Source organism: Bos javanicus, chromosome 10 (genome assembly GCF_032452875.1).
Source record: "Bos javanicus breed banteng chromosome 10, ARS-OSU_banteng_1.0, whole genome shotgun sequence".
Taxonomy (NCBI): Eukaryota; Metazoa; Chordata; class Mammalia; order Artiodactyla; family Bovidae; genus Bos; species Bos javanicus.
The window spans coordinates 60,046,723-60,069,288 of NC_083877.1; the positions used below are offsets into that span (position 1 = coordinate 60,046,723).

At 39.5% G+C, this 22,566-nt stretch overlaps 1 long non-coding RNA gene and 1 pseudogene across 1 annotated transcript in view; one reads left to right on the forward strand and one right to left on the reverse strand.

The window, feature by feature from the left end:
* Positions 1-22,566, reverse strand: part of LOC133254679 (uncharacterized) — a 246,339-nt gene that overhangs the window by 77,661 nt on the left and 146,112 nt on the right. The window lies entirely within an intron of this gene.
* On the forward strand, positions 14,165-14,264 carry LOC133256280 (U6 spliceosomal RNA; annotated as a pseudogene).

Here is a 22,566-nt window from a genome sequence, read left to right on the forward strand (position 1 = left end):
TAAAGTGCTGCACTCAATATGCCAGCAAATTTGGAAAACTCAGCCATGGCCACGGGACTGGAAAAGGTCAGTTTTCATTCCAATTCCAAAGAAAGGTAATGCCAAAGAATGTTCAAACTACCAGATTATTACATTCATTTCATATGCTAGCAAGGTAATGTTCAATATCCTTCAAGTTGTGCTTCAACATTATGTGAACCGAGAACTTCCATATGTACAAGCTGGATTTAGAAAAGGCAGAGGAACCAGAGATTGAATTGCTAATATCCATTGGATCACAGAAAAAGTAAGGGAATTCCAGAAAAACATCTACTTCTGCTTCATTGACTATGCTAAAGACTTTGACTGTATGGATCACAACAAAGTGTGGAAAATTCTTAAAGAGATGGGAATACCAAACCTCCTTACCTGCCTCCTGAGAAACCTGTATGCAGATCAAAAAACAAGAGTTAGAACAAGACATGGAACAACAAACTAGTTCAAAATTGGGAAAGGAGTACATCAAGGCTGTATATTGTCACCCTTATTTAACTTATATGCAGAGTATATCATGTGAAATACAAGGCTGGATGAATCACAAGCTGAAATCAAGATTGCTGGGAGAAATATTAACAACCTCAGATATGCAAGTGATACTACCCCAATGGCAGAAAGCAGAGGAACTAAAGAGCCTCTTGATGAAGGTGAAAGAGTGAAAAAGCTGGTTTAAAACTCAACATTCAAAAAAACTAAGATCATGGTATTTGGTGACATCACATTATGGCAAATAGATGGGGGGAAAATGGAAACAGTGACAGACTTTATTTTTTTCAGCTCCAACATCATTGCAGAGTGTGACTGGAGCCATGAAATTAAAAGATGCTTGCTCATAGGAATAAAAGCTATGACAAATTCAGATAGTGTAGTAAAAAGCAGAGACATCACTTTGCCAACAAAGGTCCATATAGTCAAAAATATGGTCTTTTCAGTAGTCATGTATGGATATGAGAGTTGGACCATAAAGAAGGCTGAGCACCGAAGAATTGATGCTTTCAACCTCTGGTGCTGGATAAGACTCTTGAGAGTTCCTTAGACAGCAGGGAGATAAAACCAGTGAATCCTAAAGGAAATCAACCCTGAATATTCACTGGAATATGATATTCAGACTGATGCTGAAGCTCCAATACTTTGGCTATCTGATACAAAGAGCTGACTCACTGGAAAAGACCCTGATGCTGGGAATGATTGAGGGCAGGAGGAGAAGGGGACAAAAGAGGATGAGATGGTTGGATGGCATCATTGACTCCATGGACATGAGTTTGAGCAAACTCTGGGAGACAGTGAAGGACTGGAAACTCTGATGTTCTGCAGTCCATGGGGTTGCATAGATTTGCACATGACTTAGCAACTGAACAATTATAGCTCTGGGCTTCACAGGTGGTGCTAGTGGATTATATCTATATAAATATTGTTCATTATTTGGCAGATATAGTATGATAATTTCTTTTTATAAAATTTTGTTTTTCTCCATTACTGCTTTATTCTTTTATTTGCTTAGTTATCTATATACATTTTTTAATATTTAAAATTTTTAATTAGAAGATAACTACTTTAAAATATTGTGATGGTTTCTGCCATGCATCAACATGAATCGGCCTTAAGTATACGTATGTCCCCTCCCTCTTGAACCCTCCTCCCACCTCCTTCCACATCCTACCCCTCTAGGTTATCACAGACCACCAGCTTTGCATCCCCTGAGTCATACAGCAAATTCCCACTGGCTATTTTACATATGTATGTACTTATTAATTTTCCCCAATATAGTAATAGATACTAAAAAATTCTTTCAATTCTATTTTTCGTGACAGAAGACAGAGTCAAAAAATGACAGAGGATGAGATGGTTGGATGGCATCACTGACTCAATGGACATGAGTTTTAGTAAACTCTGGGAGTTGGTGATGGGCAGGGAGGCCTGGTGTGCTGCAGTCCATGGGGTTGCAAAGAGTCGGGCATGACTGAGCAAATGAACTGACAAAAGCATGAGTAGTTTATTCACTTCATCCTGGAGTCCTTTTGCTCTAACTTCGACTAGTTTTCTAGCATTTCCTATGCTGGATACCCCATTTCTGGGTTATCTTGTCTTCCTCTCTTGATTTAACCTCTTATGGTAGAGCATATCCCTCAATAGCTTCTGGAGTGTAAGAACTTGCATGACTGAAATATTTTTATCCTACCTCAAGCTTGTTTTGTAAAAATTTTACTTATTATTTGTTTTTTATTCTTCTGGGTCTCCAGGGCTATTCTGTAGTTACAAAGAGTGAGCTAACCTTTAGTTGCGGAGCATGGGCTCTAGGCACGCAGGCTTCGCCCAGGCTTCAGAGCACAGGCTTAATAGTTGTGGTGCACAGGGTTAGTTGCTCTGTAGCATGTGGGAACTATCCAGATCCGGGATCAAAACCATGTCTCCTGAACTGGCAGGTGGATTCTTCACCACTGAGCCACCAGGGAAGCCCAAGCTTAATTGTTTGACCAAGAATAGAAAATAATTTTATCTCAGATTTTCTAATGTGCTGCTTCACTGTTTTCTGCCTTTTAAAGCCACTGTTGACAAATTCCTCAAAAGATACAGACTATCAAAATTTACTCAGGAAGAAATAAATAACCTGAGTAGCTTTAGTTTTATGAAAGAAATTTAATTCATAGTTTAGAAAATATCTGACAAAGAAAATACCAGGCACAGATGATCTTTATGGATGAATCTACTAAACATTTAATGGAGAAATAATACCAAATTTATACAAACTCTTACAGAAAATTAAATTGGATAGAGAAAACATTTCCTGATTCATCCTAGAGACCAGCATTATCCTGACACGAAAAACAGACAAATGAGAAAACTAAACTACAGATCAGTATCCCTCCTAAGCACAGATGTAGTAATCCTAAACAAAATTTTAGCAAATGAAATCCAGCTATATATAAAAATGATAATTTATTATGATCAAGGGGTATTTGGCTTGTGGAGGAACTGGAACTCAGACATTGCTGGCAGGAATATAAAATGGTATAATCACTTTGGAACATAGTTTGACAGTTTCTTAAAAAGTGATGGTTATACTTATCATATAATCTAGTTGTAGTTCTAGATATTCACCCTAGAAAAATGAAAGTACATGTCCATGAAGAGACCTATCTAGCCCCAACCCAGAAACAACCCAGTGCATATCACCCAGTGAATAAACAAGCTAGAATGTCCATACAATAACACACTGCTTAGGAAACAGAAAGAAAATAACTATTGATAAAACAGGAATATAGATGAATCTAAAATTATACTTAGTAAGAGATGCCAGACAAAAGAGATCATTCAGTGATTCTAAGTACATAAAGTTCTAGAAAATGAAAACTAAATTGATAGAAAGCAGATCAGTTGTTGCCTGTGGACAAGACAGAGGAATAGGGAAAGTCGGAAGGAAGAGATTTCAAAGGGACCTAACGAAAATGTGGGGGGTCATAGATACGTTCATTATCTGGATTATGGCGATGGTTCTGTGGTGGTGGTGGTGGTGGTTTAGTCACTGTTGTGTCTGACTCTTAGGACTCCAGGGACTGTAGCCGGCCAGGTTCCTCTGTCCATGAGATCCTCCAAGCAAAAATATTGGAGTAGGTAGCCATTTCCTTCTCCACTATAGCTGTATACATATGTCAAAACTCACATATGCATTTGCTTGTATGTCAATTATATTTCAATGAAACTGTTAAAAATGTGAATCAGTTTCATTTATTTGGCTTGATAGTCATCTCTTTTCTGTTTTATCATCCCTTTGAAATACTTAGTTGTACCCCTAGTCTGACTCTAAACTCTTCTTTACGACACTTAAAGGAGATGGGAATGCAACATCATGAAATCAAATTTCAGAAAGACATCTTCAAGTAAATGAAAAAAGTAAGCTCAAGGATATTCTTACTGGTTTCAGTTACCTGTATTTATACTGGCAGTGGAATTTGCTGACATTAATTTCCTACTAACTGGAGACCTTAAATTCAAATTGAACCAGTCAGCCAGACTTGGATGACCATGCGAATCACTTGTTGATCCTAAAATAAAAAAAGTTTGCAGCCCCCATTCCTAGAGATCCTGATTTAGTAACTCTGAGGTGGAAGTCAATGAATTTGCATATAAACCAAGATTAAAGACAACAGCATTGTGCAAAATTTGCATTCACACCCTTGTCTCCACTAGAACCCTTCATCAGATTCAGACTGCCGTCCTCTCTCCCTCTCATACCATGTTAAATCATCTCCCACTTGCCTAATTTCTACCTATGCAAATCAGTTATCTGCCCATCACAAATTTCACCTCTTCTTTTATGACTAATCATCTCTCTCTACTTCATTTCTTCTCACCTGTCTCCAAGTACTGTGGCCCTTCTGATCCTTGGGTCAAAACAAAGATCCAAGACTAATCAAAGAGAGATTCTTTTCTCTGGGTTCCAAGTCACTACATAGAATGAAGGCTCCGGGGTTTTGAAACAATGATTTATTTTTAGAAAACCAGCTCTTTTGCATCATACAAGTCCCTGAACCAAGTTCTCTTATGCACCACCAGTGTACTTTTCCTTGCTTACTGCTTTGGACTCTCTGGACAACTAGTACTGTTCTGTTTTGGTTTTAGGGAAAATGATTAAGGCCTAGAGCCAAGTTGTTTATTTTTGCCATCCAGATTTCTGAGTAGAAGATACTTTAGATAAGCAATTTACCACTGTCTTTGATCTCAAGCTATCAGCTTCAAAGTATAACATTTAAAAATATTTAATGTGGTTTCTATTATTTTTCTTGCCTTGCATGCATTGAAGCTTGTTTTAAGATGTGTCTTCTGTTTTTGAGCATTTTTGTAAGATGGTCAAGTTAGATGTTTGTCCTTTGTGATAAAATTCAACTCCTTTATAGAAATATTCCAGACTTTTTGATTATCATATCACACAGTGGTAACATGAATGCATTGCTTTTCTCTACATGACATTTACTGAGAGTAACAGGGTTGATGCCCACTCTTAATCTTTCTGGAAGAGCATTGTCTTCTGTTTTGTTTTTTTCTCCCCTCCACTTTGTAACTATGCTTGAAGAAAACAATATTCCACTTTGTACATCTAACACACTTGGTATAAGGGAGGGAAGTTAACACTTTTTTTGCATGATGGATACAATCTTTTCTGTTTTTTGTCAGGTCCAACAAAAAAAATCAATCTTATAGATAGAAAATTTGGACAAAATGTTTCAGAAGAGATGTAAATATCTCATGAAGGTCCGGTCAAGTGTACATAATTGATTTTCTTTTATTCTAGTTAACAGTCTTAGAGACAGTATAACAAGTGTACCAGTATACACTGGTAGCAGCGCCTTTGAACTGTGGTGCGAGAGAAGGCTCCTGAGAGCCCCTTGTCAAGGAGAGACTTGACGAGGAGATCAAACTGGTCAGTCTTAGGGGAAATCAACCCTGAATACTTATTGGAAGGACTGATGCTGAAGGTGAAGCTCCAGTATTTTGGTCACCTGATGTGAACTGCTGACTCATTGGAAAAGTCCCTGATGCTGGGAAAGACGGAGGGCAGAAGGAGAAGAGGGTGTCAGAAGATGAGATGGCTGAATGGCATCACTCATGCACTGGACATGAACTTGGGCCAACTTTAGGAGATGGTGAGGGACAGGAAGGCCTGGCATACTACAGTCCATGGGGTTACAAAGAGTTGGACATGACTGGCCCACTGAACAACAACAACAACAAGCACTTAGTTATCTGTAACTAGAGAAACTAGTTTCCAAATTCAATTCCACCTATGTGATCTTGGGCAAGATTCTTCATTCTTTTGTTTATTCATTTATTTGTCCCATAAGTATGTCTTAAATATCTTCTGTGTGTCAGCTATCATGAAAGCTCTGAGAATGGATAGCACATGCAGTCTTTGCTCTTATAAAGTGTGGCAGGCATAAAAACGTGCCTTACAGGTCTCCAAATATGGTAGTATAATTGACCAAGCACCTCTATACTCTGAAAAGTACAGATTCAGAGTACAGATTCTGCACTCTGAAGTCTACTGCATCCTTTGTTGCAGATCACAGTTTGAATGGACTGCTCTCTGCCTGTGACTGGCTGTGACTGTCCCTTCTTGGGAGACATGGTATTCTTAAGATGATGAACTATGACTTGAGAGCTCATCAACGGCCTTACTGAGCATTCCTTAGACTGTACAGCAGTCTAGTTCACTTCAACCTTCCCTTCTTGCCCTCTCTCCTTCCATCAGGTTCACACTTGAATCAGGTTCTGGTGACTCTCTCAAATCTGTGTTCCCTTCCCATTTTCCCTCTTGGGCGTTTTTCTTACTTAAAGCCCTTGCACATCTAATCTCACCTTGGTGCTTGCTTCTTTGGGAACTTAGACTAACATATGGGGTATATGTTCTAGTGGATAAGACAAAAAAAATAATATGGTTGAGACAAAAAAAAAAAATAATATGGTGAATCCATGGACAGAGCAGCCTGGCAGGCTACAGTACATGGGGTTGCAAGGAGTTGGACACAACCTAGCAACTGAGCAACAACAAAAAAATTTCAGATAGTGATAACTGTGTAGGTAACAAAATAGTATAGCAGCATAGATGAATGCCACAGACAGGGACTTGGGCGGGCGGGGGTTAGGCACTTTGTTCTTTAGCTTACACAGCCAGGAAGGATGTTGCTGAGGTTATATTCCAGCTGAAAGTTGAATAATGAGATGGGAAGATGCTGGAGAGGAACAGCTGGGCAGTGTGAAGGGTTGGAGCCCAGAAGAACCAGTATGTTTAGGGAATATGAAGACAGGGATTTTATAAGCATCATCTATGACATCATGGAAAGAGGGAGCATCAGAAAGAAAAATAAAGGCTGGTTCCATAGGACCTCAAAGGCCAAGGTATGGAGTCTATTAATACATTTTATTCTAAGTGCAATGAAAATCCACTGGAGAGTCTGAATATAAAGGTGACATTATTTGGTTTACATTTTTGAGAGGTCACTTTGGTTACCGAGAGGAGAAACTGGAGAGGGATGGCAAGAGTGAATGTAAAATAGAGCAGTTAGATTACAAGAATCTAGGTGAGAGTTGGCATAGGCTTGGATTATGATAGTGACAGTACTGGTAGAAAAAATAAAAGCACTCAAGATATGCTTTGGGAGGACACAGCACCCAAGGATACAGAGTGTATATTTTGGGGGAATATATGCATGTGAAATCTGTGTGCTCAAGGACCTATTTTCAAGTGCTGACAAAGGACCAACCAAGAAGAAAGAGAGTAGATGCTTGGAGAGACAAGATGATGGAGCAGAAGGACATGAGCTTATCTCTTACTATGAAAACACCAAAATCACAACTAACTACTGAACAACAATCAACCAAAAAAAAAAAAAAAAAAGCCAAAACCTACCAAAAAAGATACCTGACACCTAAAGACAAAGAGAAAGCCACAATGAGACAGAGGGAAAGCTCTGAGCCTCAGATAATTCTCCCCAGCCTGGAGGTCTGGCAATGGAAGGAGGAGCCTCCAAGAATCTGGCTTTGAAGGGCAGTAGGATTTGATCACAGGAGTTCCATAGAACTTGGGGAAACAGAAACTCCACTCTGGGAGGGAATACACAAGGTCTCATTCATATCAGTACCTTGGGAAAAAAGCAATGGTCTCATAAAAGATTAGGCCAGACCTACCTGCTAGTGTTGAGGGTCTCCTGCAGAGGCGGGAAGTGGCTGTGGCTCACTGTGGGGATAAAGACACTGGCAATGATAGTTCTGGGAGTACTCATTGGTATGAACCCACCTTGAGGCCACCACTTTCTTTCAGACTTAGTCCCACACAACAGCCTATAGGCTCCAGTGCTGGAACACTTGAGGCTAAATAACCAACAAGGCAGGAACACAGCCTCACCTATCAGCAGACAGAGTGCTTAAAGTCTTTCTGAGAACAGCCCTGCCCACCAGAGGGATAAGACCCAGCTCCACTCACCAGTGGGCAAGAACCAGTCCTGCTCACTAAGAAGCCTGCACAAGCCCCTAAGACAGCCTCATCCACCAAGGAGCAGACAGCAGAAACAAGAATAACTACAACACTGCACCTGGAGGAAAGGAAATTGCAACCACAGGAAGTTAGACAAAATAAGACAGCACAGGGCATGTTTCTGAAGAAGGAACAAGATAAAATCCTAGAATAGCTAAGTGAAGTAGAGATAGGAAATCTACCCAGAAAAGAATTCAGAGTAATGATGATCCAAGATCTCAAAAAATAATGGAGGCACAGATCAAAAATAAATTTATAAGAAATGTTTAATAAAGACCTTGAAGAACTAAATGACAAACAGAGATGAACAATAACCAAAATGAAAAATATACTAGAAGGAATCAACACCAGAATAACTGAGAAAGAAGAATGGATAAGTGAGCTGGAAGACAGAATGGTGGAAATCACTGCCATGGAACAGAAGAAAACAGAATGAAAAGAAATGAGGACAGCCTAAGAAATCAACATTAAAAGCACAAACATTCACATTATAGGGGGTCACAGAAGGCGAAATGAGAGAGAAATAATCTGAGAAAATATTTTAAGCGATAATAGCTAAAAATTTCCCTAATATGGGAAAGGAAAGAGTCACCAAAGTTTAAGAAGCACAGAGACACCCAGGCATGATATAACTAAGGTGGAACATGCTAAGACACATAGTAATCAAACTGACAAAAATTAAGGACAAAGGAAAATATTAAAAGAAACAAAGGAAAACCAAGAAATAATTTACAAAGGAACTCCTATAAGGTTATCAACTGATTTCTCAGCAGAAACTCTGCAGGCCAGAACAGAATGTCAAGATAAATTTAAAGTGATGAAAAGGAAGAACCTACAACCAAGAATATTCTACCCAACAAGACTCTTGTTCAGATTCAATAGAGAGGTCAAAAGTTTTACAGTCAAGCAAAAGCTAAGAGAATTTACCACCACATCAGATCAGCTTTACAATAAACACTAAAGGAACTTCTCTAGGTGGAAAAAAATGCCTACAACTAGAAACAACAAAATTATAAATGGGAAAGCTTTATGGTAAAGGAAAACATACAGTAAAGGTAGGAAATCATCAGCACACAAATATATCAAAATCAGCAATTTGAGAAGAGCACAAATATAGTATACTGGAAATGCACTTGAAATTAAAAGACCAGGAACTTAAAACAATCTTGTTTATATAGACTTCTATATCAAAACCTCATGATAATCACAATCTGAAAATCTACAATAGATACATACAAAGAAAAGAAAAGGAGTCAAACACAAAATTAAAATTAGTCATCAGATTACAAAAGAACAGAACAAAAGAGGAAGGGAAGAAAAAACGCATACAAAAACAAATCCAAAACAATTTTTAAAATGGCAGTAAGAACATACATATCAATAATTACTTTAAACATAAATGGGTCAAATACCCCTTCTGCAGAGGCAGGAAGTGGCTGTGGCTCACTGTGGGGACAAAGACACTGGCTGCAATAGTTCTGGCGAGTATTCATTGGAGTGACAAATGGTGTGACATTGGCATGACAAAAACCAAAAGACAAAGACTGGCTGAATGGATAGAACAACAAAATCTGTATATATGCTGTCTATAAGAGACTCACTTCAGATCCATGGACACATACAGACTGAAAGTGAGGGGATGGAAAAATGTATTCCATGCAAATGGAAATTTAAAAAAAAAGCTAGAATAGCAATACTCATGTCAGACAAAATAGACTTTAAAATAAAAACTGCTACAAGAGACAAATAAGGACACTACATAATGATCATGGGATTAGTCCAAGAAGAAATAAACACTGTAAATATATATGCACCTAACCCACTCCAGTGTTCTTGCCTTGAGAATCCCAGGGACAGGGGAGCCTGGTAGGCTTCCATCTATGGGGCTGCACAGAGTCAGACACGACTGAAGCAACTTAGCAGCAGCAGCAGCAACATAGGAACACCTCAATATATAAGGCAAATACTAATAGCCATAAGAAGAAAAATCAATAGGAACACAATAATAGTGGGGGACTTTAAAGCCCACTTTCATCAAAAGACAGATCATCCAGACAGAACATCAATAAGGAAACATAGGCCTTAAATGAGACATTAGAGCAGAAACTTCATTGACATTTTTATAGCATTCCATTAACAAGGAGCAGACACCTAAAACACCTGGAGAAAGAACAACAACCGCCCCCACTGCCCCCACCGCCCCCATTAAGTTAGTAGAAGGAAAGAAATAAGAAAGATCAAAGCAGAAATAAATGAAACCGAAACAAAGAAGACAACAGCAAAGATCAATAAAACTAAAAGCTGGTTCTTTCAGAACAAAATTGATAAACCTTTAGCTAGACTCATGGAGAAAAAAAAGGAGAGGACTCAAATCAATAAAATTAGGAATGAAAAAAGTTACAACTAACATTGCAGAAATACAAAGGATCATAATAAGTCTCTTATGATCCTACCACAAGCAACTGTATATGAACAAAATGGACAACCTGGAAGAAATGAACACATTCCTAGAAAAATACACCCTTCCAAGTCTGAACCAGGAATAAATAGAAAATATGAGCAGACCAATCACAAGTACTGAAATTGATCTATAATTAGAAAATCTTCCAACAAACAAAAGTCCAGGACCAGATGGCTTCACAGGCAAATTCTATTAATATCAAACATTTAGAGAAGTATAACACCTATCCTTCTCAAACTATTTCCAAAAAATAGCAAAGGGAGAACATTCCCAAACTAATTATATGAAGTCACCATCACCCCAATACCAAAATCAGACAAAGATATTACAAAAAAAGAAAATTATAAGCCAGTATCACTGATGAACATAGACACAGAAAGCCTCAACAAAGTATTAGCAGACCAAATCCAACAATACATTCAAAGGATCATACCCCATGATCAGGGGCTTCCCTAGTGGCTCAGTGGTAAAGAATTCACCTGATGGGCTACAGTCCACAGGGTCACAAAGAGTGAACACGACTCAGCAACTAAATGGTGACAACAAAAACCCATGGGCAAGTGGGATTTATCCCAGGGATGAAAGGATTTTTCAAAATCTGCAAATCAATCAGTGTGATAGTGTTAGTTGCTCAGTTGTGTCTGACTCTGTGACTCCCCATGGATTGTAGCCCAGCAAGCTCCTCTGTCCATGGGATTCTCCAGGCAAGAATGCTGAAGTGGGTTGCCATTCCCTTCTCCAGGGGATCTTCCTGACCCAGGGATCAAACTCAGGTCTCCCACATTGCAGGCAGATTCTTTACCATGGGACTCAGCAGGGAAGCCCCAGTCAGTGTGATATACCACATCAATAAATTGAAGAATAAAAAGAATATGATCATTTCAATAGATACAGAAAATGTTTTTAACAAAACTCAGCACCCATTTATGACAAAAACTCTCCAGAAAGTAGGCATGGAGGGAACATATCTCAACATAATAAAGCCCGTATATGAAAAATCTTCAGCTAACATTATATTCAATGTGAAAAGCTGAAAGCATTTCCTCTAAGATTAGGAAAAAGACAAGGATGTCCATGCTCACAACTTATTCAACACAGTTTGAAAGTCATAGCTACAGCAATCAGAGAAGAAAAAGAATCCAAATTGGAACAGAAGAAGTAAAACTGTCACTGTTTGCAAATGATATGATACCATACATAGAAAATCCTAAAGATGCTACCAGAAAAGTACTAGAGCTCAATGAATTCAATAAAGTTGTAGGATACAAAATTAATACACATAAATCCATTGCATTTTATATGCTAAAAATGAAAGATCAGAAAGAGAAATTAAAGAAACAATCCCACTCACTATCACATCAAAACAAATAAAATACTTAGGAATCAACCTACCTAAGGACACAAAGGGGCTTCCCCAGTAGCTCAGCTAGAAAAGAATCTGCCTGCAATGCTGGAGACCCCGGTTCGATTCCTCGGTTGGGAAGATCCCCTGGAGAAGGGATAGGCTACCCACTCCAGTATTCTGGCCTGGAGAATTCCATGGACTGTATAGTCCATGGGGTCACAAAGAGTCAGACACGACTGAGCAACTTTCATTTTTCACTTCCAATGACACAAAAGACCTGTACTCCAAAAGCTCTAAGATGCCAATAAAGGAAGTGAAAGGTGACACAGAAAGATGGAAAGACTAAAATATCTTCTTGGATTGGAACGGTTTATATTTTCAAAATGACTATACTACCCAAGGCAATCTACAGATTCAATACAATCCCTACCAATTACCAGTGGCAATTTTCACAAAACTGGAACAAAAAAATGTTAAAATTTGTATGGAAACACAAAAGACCCCAAATAGCCAAAGCAATATTGAGAAACAAAAATGGAGCTGGAGGAATCAGGGTCCTTGACTTCAGACAATACTACAAAGGTACAGCCATCAAAACAATATAATACTGGCACAAAATAGAAATATAGATCAATGGAACAGGAAAGAAAGCCCAGAAATACATCCATACACTTATAGTCAATTAATCTAAGATAAAGGAGGCATGAATATAAATAGAGAAAAGAAAGTCTCTTCAATAAATGCTTGGAAAACTGAACAGCTATAAGTAAAAAAACAACTTTAGAACATTCTTAGTTAGCACCATACACAAAAGTAAGCTCAAAATGGATTAACCATCTAAATGTAGGAATGGATACCATAAAACTCTTAAAGGAAAACACAGGCAAAAGGCTATGTGACATAAACTGTAGCAATATCTTTTGTGGTCTATTTCCTAGAGTAATGAAGATAACAAAAATAATCAAATGGGACCTAATAAGCTCAAAAGCTTTTGTGCAACAAAAGAAATCTTAAATAAAATGTAAAGACAACCCACAGAATGTGGTTCTTTTGCAACCCCAAATTGAAAATGATGTGGCCTACTTGCAATTAATCTCCAATTACAAATAAAATGTACAAATAGCTGATACCAAGGGAACATTTCACTCAAGGATAGGCATGATAAAGGACAGAAGCCATAAGGATCTAACAGAACCAAAAGAGACTAATAAGAGGTGGCAAGAATACACAGAAGAATTGTACCAAAAAAAAGGTCTTAATGACCCGGAAAACCACGTTGGTGTGGTCACTCATCTAGAGCCAGACATCCTGAAGTGTGAAATCAAGTTATGCCTTAAAATTATTACTACAAACAAAGGTAGTGGAGGTGACAAAATTCCAGCTATTTCAAATCCTAAAAGATGATGCTGTTAAAGTGCTGCACTTGGTATGTCAGCAAATTTGGAAAGCTCAGCAGTAGCCACAGAACTGGAAAAAGGCAGTTTTCTTTCCAATTCCAAAGAAGGGCAATGTCAAATAATGTTCAAACTACTGTACAGTTGAGCTCCTTTCACATACTAGTAAGATTATACTCAAAATCCTTCAAGCCAGGCTTCAGTAGTACATGAACCAAGAAATTCCAGGTGTACAAGCTGGATTTAGAAAAGGCGGAGGAACCAGAGATCAAATTGCCAACATACCCTGAACCATAGAGAGAGCTAGGAAATTCCAGAAAAACATCTACCTCTGCTTAATTGACTATGTTAAAGCCTTTGACTGTGTGGCTCACAACAAACAAATTTTCACCCTGTGGAAAATTCTGAGAGAGATGGGAATACCAGACCACCTTACCTGTCTCTTGAGAAACTTGTATACCGGTCAAGAAGCAACAGTTAGAATTTTATATGGAACAACTGACTGGTTCAAATTAGGGGAGTAGTAAGACGATTCCTTGGAGGAGGCCATGGCAATCCACTCCAGTATTGCCTGGAGAATGCCATGGACACAGGAGCCTGGCAGGCTACAGTCTATAGGATCACATAGAGTCAGATGTGACGGAGGCGACTCAGCATGTACAGCACATGCCCAAGACTAGGCTATATATTGTCACCCTGTTTAACTTATATTCAGAGTACATCATGCAAAATGCCAGGTTGGACGAATCACAAGCTGGAATCAAGATTGTCTGGAAAATATCAACAGCCTCTGATATGCAGATGATACTACTCTAATGGAAAAAAGTGAAGAGGAACTAAAGAGCCTCTTGATGAAGGTAAAAGAGAAGAGCAAAGAAGCTGGCTTAAAACAACATTCAGTACTCTGGCAGCACACATATTAACACTGGAATGAAACAAAGATTAGTGTGGCCCCAGCACAAGGATGACAGACAAATTCATGAAGCACTCCATATTTTACTATGGCAAATTCATATTGATGTATGGCAAAAACCATCATAATATTATAAAGTAATAAACCTACAATTAAAACAAATAAATAAATAAAAATTTTAAGCCATGAAATACACTTTCCAAGTAAGGAGCTGAGAAGAAAGCTCATTTTACATATCAGAAACAGAGTGACATAAAGTAAGTTATCAAAATTAATATTTCAGACATTATACTGCTATGTGCACTTTTTTTGTTAAAAGAAACTATTCTACCTAAGAAGCAGAATACAACACCATGGTTTTATTTTGAACAATCAATTGAAGGTTATACACTTAAGCTGATTGCTTTTTTAAAAATTAATTTATTTTAATTGGAGGATAATTACTTATAATATTGTGGTGGTTTTTGCCATCCGTCAACATGAATCAGCCATGGGTGCATATAATTGCTTTTTAAATGAGTTTGGTTGACATTTAAAATTTTGAAATACAGTCACTAAATTTAGTTTTACTATTTTGTTTTGGTAAATGCAATATTCAAAGTTTTCTCTTGTACTCCACATGCCTACTGGAGAAGGAAATGGAAACCCACTCCAGTATTCTTGACTGGGAAACCCCATGGACAGAGGAGTGTGGTGGGCTACAGTCCATGGGGTCACAAAGAGTTGGACATTACTGACCAACACTTTTCCACATGCTTATAAAGTTTTTATAAATAGATTGTTTACTTGACCTAAAGAGATTCAAAAGTAATTCTTATGTTCTTCAATTTATTCTGACTAATATTGAGAGAGTCTCTATGTTTAATAAAATTTTTAATGAAGTAGCATTTAATCTCAAATACATTAAAGGAATATCTTAAGATTGGAAACAAACAAAACTCAACATTCACAAAACTAACATCAAGGCATCCAGTCCCATTAGTTCATGGCAAATAGAAGAGGGAAAAGTGGAGACAGTGACAGATTCCATTTTCTTGGACTCTGAGATCACTGTTGATGGAAATGGCAACCCACTCCAGTGTTCTTGCCTGGAGAATCACAGGGATGGGGGAGCCTGGTGGGCTGCCATCTCTGGGGTTGCACAGAGTCAGACACGACTGAAGCGACTTAGCAGCAGCAGCAGCAGCAGCCATTAAATTAAAAGGTGCTTGCTCCTTGGAAGGGAAGCTATGACAAACCTAGACAGTGTATTAAAAAGCAGAGACATCACCTAGAAAGGTCTGTATAGTCCAAGCTATAGGTTTTTCCAGTAGTCATATATAGATGTGAGAGTTGGATCATAAAGCAGGCTATTCAGTTCAGTAGCTCACTTGTGTTTCACTCTTTGTGACTCCAAGGCCTGCAACACGCCAAAACTGCCTGGCCATCACCAACTCCCAGAGTTTACTCAAACGCTTGTCCATTGAGTCAGTGAAGCCATTCAACCACCTCATCCTCTGTCGTCCCCTTCTCCTCCTGCTTTCATTCTTTCCCAGCATCAGGGTCTTTTCAAATGAATCAGTTTTTCACATCAGGTGGGCAAAGTATTGGAGTTTCAGCTTCAACATCAGTTCTTCCAATGAATATTCAGGACTGATTTCCTTTAGGATTGACTGGTTTGATCTCCTTCCAGTCAAAGAGACTCTCAAGAGTCTTCTCCAACACCACAGTTCAAAAGCATCAATTCTTTGGCACTCAGCTTTCTTCACAGTCCAACTCTCACATCCATATATGACTATGGAAAAACCATAGCTTTGATAAGATGGACCTTTGTTGGCAAAGTAATGTCTCTGCTTCTTAAATATGCTCTCGAAGTTGGTCATAACTTTTTTTCAAGGAGAGAGCATCTTTTCCTATCAGGGCTGCAGTCACCATAGGCAGTGATTTTGGAGCCCCCCAAAATAAAGCCTATCATTGTTTCCCCATCTACCTGCCATGAACTGATGGGACCAGATGCCGTGATCTTCATTTTCTGAATGTTGAGCTTTAAGCCAACTTTTTCATTCTCCTCTTTCACTTTCATCAGGAGGCTTTTTTTTTTATTATTATTTTTATAATTAATTTTATTTTTAAACCTTACATAATTGTATTAGTTTTGCCAAATATCAAAATGAATCCACCACAGGTATACATGTGTTCCCCATCCTGAACCCTCCTCCCTCCTCCCTCCCCATACCATCCCTCTGGGTCGTCCCAGTGCACCAGCCCCAAGCATCCAGCATCGTGCATTGAACCTGGACTGGCATCTCGTTTCATACATGACATTTCACATGTTTCAATGCCATTCTCCCAAATCTTCCCACCCTCTCCCTCTCCCACAGAGTCCATAAGACTGTTCTATACATCAGTGTCTCTTTTGCTGTCTCGTATACAGGGTTATCGTTACCATCTTTCTAAATTCCATATATATGCGTTAGTATACTGTATTGGTGTTTTTCCATCAGGAGGCTTTTTAATTCATCTTCACTTTCTGCCATAAGGGTGGTGTCATCTGCATATATGACATTACTGATATTTCTCCCGGCACTCTTGATTCCAGCTTGTGCTTCTTCCAGCCCAGTGTTTCTCATGATGTACTCTGCATAGAAGTTAAATAAGCAGGGTGACAATTAACAGCCTTGATGTATTCCTTTCCCTATTTGGAACCAGTCTGTTGTTCCATGTCCAGTTCTAACTGTTGCTTCCTGACCTGCATACAGATTTCTCAAGAGGCAGGTAAGGTGGTCTGGTATTCCCATCTCTTTCAGAATTTTCCACAGTTTATTGTGGTCCACACAGTCAAAGGCTTTGGCATAGTCAATAAAGCAGTAATAGACGTTTTTCTGGAACTCTCTTGCTTTTTCAATGATCCAGTGGATGGTGGCAATTTGATTTCTGGTTCCTCTGCCTTTTCTAAATCCAGCTTGAACATCTGGAAGTTCAGAGTTTATGTACTGTTGTAGCCTGGCGTGGAGAATTTTGAGCATTACTTTACTAGCGTGTGAGATGAGTGCAACTGTGTAGTAGCTTGAGCATTCTTTGGCGTTGCCTTTCTTTGTGATCGGAATGAAAGCTGACCTTTTCCAGTCCTGCAGGCACTGCTGAGTTTTCAAAAATTGCTGGCATATTGAATGCAGCACTTTCACAGCATTATCTTTTAGGATATGAAATAGCTCAACTGGAATTCTATCACCTCCACTAGCTTTGTTCCTAGTGATGCTTCCTAAGGCCTACTTGACTTCCCATTCCAGGATGTCTGGTTCTAGGTGAGTGATCACACCATCGTGAGTATCTGGGTCGTGAAGATCTTTTTTTGTATAGCTCTTCTGTGTATTCTTGCCACCTCTTCTTAATATCTTCTGCTTCTGTTAGGTCCATACCATTTTTGTCTTTTATTGAGCTCATCTTTGCATGAAATGCTCTCTTGGTATTCTAATTTTCTTGAAGTGATCTCTAGACTTTCCCATTTTATTGTTTTCCTCTATTTCTTTGCATTGATCACTGAGGAAGGCTTTCTTATCTCTCCTTGGTATTCTTTGGAACTCTGCATTCAGATGCCTATATCTTTCCATTTCTCCTTTGCCTTTTGCTTCTCTTCTATTCATAGCTATTTGTAAGGCCTCCTCAGACAACCATTTTGCCTTTTTACATTTCTTTTTCTTGGGGATGGTCTTGATCCCTGCCTCCTGTACAATGTCACGAACCTCTGTCCATAGTTCATCGAGCACTCTGTCTATCAGATCTAATTCCTTGAATCTATTTGTCACTTCCACTGTATAGTTGTAAGGGATTTGATTTAGGTCATACCTGAGTGGTCTAGCAGTTTTCCCTACTTTCTTCAATTTAAGTCTGAATTTGGCAATAAGGAGTTCATGATCTGAGCCAAAGTCAGCTCCTAGTCTTGTTTTTGCTGACTGTATAGAACTTCTCCATCTTTGGCTGCAAAGAATATTATCAATATGATTTCAGTATTGACCATCTGGTGATGTCCATGTGTAGAGTCTTCTCTTATGTTGTTGGAAGAGGGTGTTTGCTATGACCAGTGTGTTCTTTTGGCAAAACTATTAGCCTTTGCCCTGCTTCATTCCATACTCCAAGGCCAAATTTGCCTATTACTCCAGGTATTTCTTGAACTTCCTATTTTTCCATTCCAGTCCCCTATATTGAAAAGGACATCTTTTTTGTTGTTAGTTCTAGAAGGTCTTGTAGGTCTTCATAACCATTCAACTTCAGCTTCTTCAGCATTACTGGTCAGGGCATAGACTTGGATACTGTGATATTGAATGGTTTGCCATAGACACAAACAGAGATCATTCTGTCATTTTTGAGATTGCATCCAAGTACTGCATTTTGGACTCTTTTGTTGACTATGATGGCTACTCCATTTCTTCTAAGGAATTCTTGCCTACTGTAGTAGATATAATGGTCATTTGAGTTAAACACCAATTCCAGTCCATTTTAATTTGTTGATTCCTAAAATATTGATGTTTACCCTTGCCACCTCCTGTTTGACCACTTCCAATTTGCCTTGATTCATGGACCTAACATTTCAGGTTCCTATGCAATACTTCTCTTTACAGCATTGGGCTTTATTTTCATCACCAGTTGCATCTACAACTGGGTGTTGTTTTTGCTTTGGTTCCGTCTCTTCATTCTTTTTGGGCTTATTTTCCCACTAATCTCCAGTAGCATATTGGGCACCTACCAACCTGGGGAGTTCATCTTTCAGTGTCTTAATTTTTGCCTTTTCATACTGTTCATTTGGTTCTCAAGGCAAGAATACTAAAGTGGTTTGCCATTCCCTTCTCCAATGGACCATGTTTTGTCAGAACTCTCCACCATAATCCATTTGTCTTGGGTGGCCCTGCCTGGAATGGCTCCTAGTTTCATTGAGTTAGACAAGGCTGTGGTCCATGTGTGGAGAAGGCAATGGCACCCCACTCCAGTACTCTTGCCTGGAAAATCCCATGGATGGAGGAGCCTGGAAGGCTGCAGTCCATGGGGTCACTGAGGGTCAGACACAACTGAGCGACTTCACTTTCACTTTTCACTTTCATGCACTGGAGAAGGAAATGACAACCCACTCCACTGCTCTTGCCTGGAGAATCCCGGGGATGGGGGAGCCTGGTGGGCTGCAGTCTATTGGGTCACACAGAGTCGGACATGACTGAAGCGACTTAGCAGCAGCAGCAGCAGTGGTCCATGTGATCAGATTGGTTAGTTTCCTGTGATTGTGGTTTTCAGTCTGTCTGCCCTCTGATGGAGAAGGGTAAGAGCAACAAGGCAGGCTGAGCATCAAAGAATTGATGGTTTCAAACTGCTGCTAAAGATGACTCTTGAGATTCCCTTGGACTGCAAGGAGATCAAACCAGTCAACCCTAAATGAAATCAACCCTGAAAATTCATTTGAAGGGTTGATGCTGAAGCTCCAATACTTTGGCTTCCTGATAAGACCCAACACATTGGAAAAGACCTTGATGCTAATATTGGGAATGATAGCAGGCAAAAGGAGCAGAGGGTGAGGAGATGGTTAGACAATATCACTGACTCAATGGACATGAATTTTAGCAAACTCTGGAAGATAGTAAAGCACAGGAAAGCCTGGGGTGCTGTAGTCCATGGGGTTGCATAGCGTTGGACATGACTGAGCGACTGAACACCACCAGCACCTAAATATACATTTCTCCAAAGAAGACACACAGACGGCCAAGAGGTACATTAAAGGATGCTCAGAAATGCAAGTAAAAGCCATAATGTGATATTACTTCACACCATGAAGGAAAGTCATCATGAAAAAAGTCAACAAAGAATAAATGCTAGAGAGGGTATGGAGTCATAGGAACTCCCCTACACTGTTAGTGGGAATGTAAGTTGGTGCAAGCATTTGGAAAATAGGTTCCTCAGAAACCTAAACACAGGGCTACAATATGATTAAGGAATCCCACTCCTAGGCATGTACCTGGAGAAAAGCATGTTTTGAAAGGATACATGCACTTCAGTGTGCTTGGTAGCACTGTTTATAACAGCGAAGACATGAAAACAATCTAAATATCCTTTAAAAGATCAATGGATAAAGAAGAAGAGGTACATATATGCAATGGAATATTACTGGGTCATTAAAAAGAACGAAACAATGCCATTTGCAGCAACATGGATGGATCTGGATATTATCATACTACATGAAGTAAGTCAGTTCAGTTCAGTCACTCAGTCATGTCTGTTTGCGACCCCATGGACCGCAGCATGCTGGGCCTCGCTGTCTATCACCAATTCCTGGAGTTTACCCAAACTCATGTGCATTGAATCAGTGATGCCATCCAACCATCTCATCCTCTGTCGTCCCCTTCTCCTCCTGCCTTCAATCTTTCCCAGCATCAGGGTCTTATCAAATGAGTCAGCTCTTAGCATCAGGGGGCCAAAGTATTGGAGTTTCAGCTTCAACATCAGTCCTTCCAATGAATATTCAGGACTGATTTCCTTTAGGATGGACTGGTTGGATCTCCTTGCAGTCCAAGGGACTCTCAAGAGTTTTCTCCAACACCACAGTTCAAAAGCATCAAACCTTAGGTGCTCAGCTTTCTTTATAGTCCAACTCTCACATCTATACACGAGTACTGGAAAAACCATAGCCTTGACTAGATGGACCTTTGTTGGCAAAGTAATGTCTCTGCTTTTTAATATGCTGTCTAGGTTGGTCAAAACTTTTCTCCAAAGGGATAAATGTCTTTTAATTTCATGGCTGCAGTCACCACCTGCAGTAATTTTGAAGCCCCCAAAAATAAAGTCTGCCACTGTTTCCACTGTTTCTCCATCTATCTGCCATGAAGTGATGGGACCAGATACCATGATCTTGGTTTTCTGAATGTTGAGTTTTAAGCCAACTTTTTCACTCTCCTCTTTCACTTTCATCAAGAGGCTCTTTAGTTCCTCTTCACTTTCTGCCATAAGGGTGGTGTCATCTGCATATCTGAGGTTATTGATATTTCTCCTGGCAATGTTGATTCCAGCTTGTTTCATCCATCCCAGTGTTTCTCATGATGTACTCTGCATAGAAGTTAAATAAGCAGGGTGACAATAACAGCCTTGACATACTCCTTTTCCCATTTGGAACCAGTCTGTTGTTCCATGTCCAGTTCTAACTGTTGCTTCCTGACCTGCGTACAGATTTCTCAAGAGGCAGGTAAGGTGCTCTGGTATTCCCATCTCTTTCAGAATTTTCCACAGTTTGTTGTGGTCCACACAGTCAAAGGCTTTGGCATAGTCAATAAAGTAGTAATAGATGTTTTTTTGGAACTCTCTTGCTTTTTCTATGATCCAGTGGATGGTGGCAATTTGATCTCTGGTTCCTCTGCCTTTTCTAAAACCAGCTTGAACATCTGGAAGTTCACAGTTCACATATTGTTGAAGCCTGGCTTGGAGAATTTTGAGCATTACTTTACTAGCGTGTGAGATGAGTGCAATTGTGTGGTAGTTTGAGCATTCTTGGCATTGCCTTTCTTTGGGATTGGAATGAAAACTGACCTTTTCCAGTCCTGTGGCCACTGCTGAGTTTTCCAAATTTGCTGGCATATTGAATGCAGCACTTTCACAGCATTATCTTTTAGGATTTGAAATAGCTCAACTGGAATTCCATCACCTTCACTAGCTCTGTTCATAGTGATGCTTCCTAAGGCCTTCCTGACTTCCCATTCCAGGATGTCTGGCTCTAGGTGAGTGATCACACCATCATGTGTGGGGAGCGAGCTCCGCCTCTGGCAAAGGTCATGAGGAAGGAGGCGTGGCATACGCAAAGGCGGGATCAAGCCTCAGGAGTCTCCCTGGAAATTCTCGAGCAATCTACCCCCAAAACCAGAGTCTGCCTACTTTCTGCTTTGTGCTTTCACCTACACCTCTGACTTTACGGGGGGCTGTCCCCCACTACCTCTCTCTGAAAAAGAGTTAGCTTACAGCTCCAGTTAATAATTCCTGGGTGTGACAGTGTTTAACCTACAAACTCCTTTGGAAATCGTCTAGCCTGCCTGAATAGGTTTTTCCGGCCACATGTGATTGTTCAGAGCCTCCCAACTGTGAGAGGCAGGAGATGTTCTAAACTGTGTAAACACAGATTCTTTTGAATAGTTAAAAGATTGATTAGAAATTGTATTGGTGAAGGGATTTTCACTTGTTGGGCCAATGTTTGCTGCTAAGTTTCCATATCCCTTACCTGCTGTGTCCCTGGCAGTGTATTGATTAATATAATTGGTGTAAGTAGTAGCTTTAATGTTTGTAACCTGGGACCCTTGAGTTAATTCTTTTTCTTGTTATAGCCCACCACACCTTTGCTCTGTAGGAATGCAACTTTATCTAATGCTTTTGGAGGGTGGCTCCTGA